Source organism: Eriocheir sinensis, chromosome 41 (genome assembly GCF_024679095.1).
Source record: "Eriocheir sinensis breed Jianghai 21 chromosome 41, ASM2467909v1, whole genome shotgun sequence".
Lineage (NCBI taxonomy): Eukaryota > Metazoa > Arthropoda > Malacostraca > Decapoda > Varunidae > Eriocheir > Eriocheir sinensis.
The window spans coordinates 8,015,759-8,016,232 of record NC_066549.1 but is presented as its reverse complement, the minus strand read 5'-3'; positions in this window follow the sequence as shown (position 1 = coordinate 8,016,232).

Genomic DNA, 474 nt, shown 5'->3' with positions numbered 1-474 from the left:
CAATGAATTTCTTCATAACCTGAGACCACCACACAATATTGATATATATATTGAGGACACTCCATATATTCAGCTTTTCTCATGTTATATTATCAAAAAGCTCCTCAACAGTTTATCATACTTGGCATCAATACAAAATTCATTATGACGACCAATCTGTACTAAAAAAATAATAAAAGGACCTCTAAAAGGTGGTAAATAATGAAATGCATAATGTGTTTCTTCATTGCTTACAATATTGACATTAATAGACTTTGCTTCCCAACATTCATCTTATTCTCACTCTACATTAAGTTCTTAAAGTTTGGGGAGGCAGTGGCTGAGTGGTTAGTGTGTGGGCGCGGCATCCAGGACACAGGTTCCTGTCTCGCCTGCTGCTACAAACAAGCTGGCAAATTTTCAGTCATTGCCAAGTGGCCTAAGACTACCCACATGCTGTCCTGAAGACCACCTATTAATCTGGACTCTAGATTC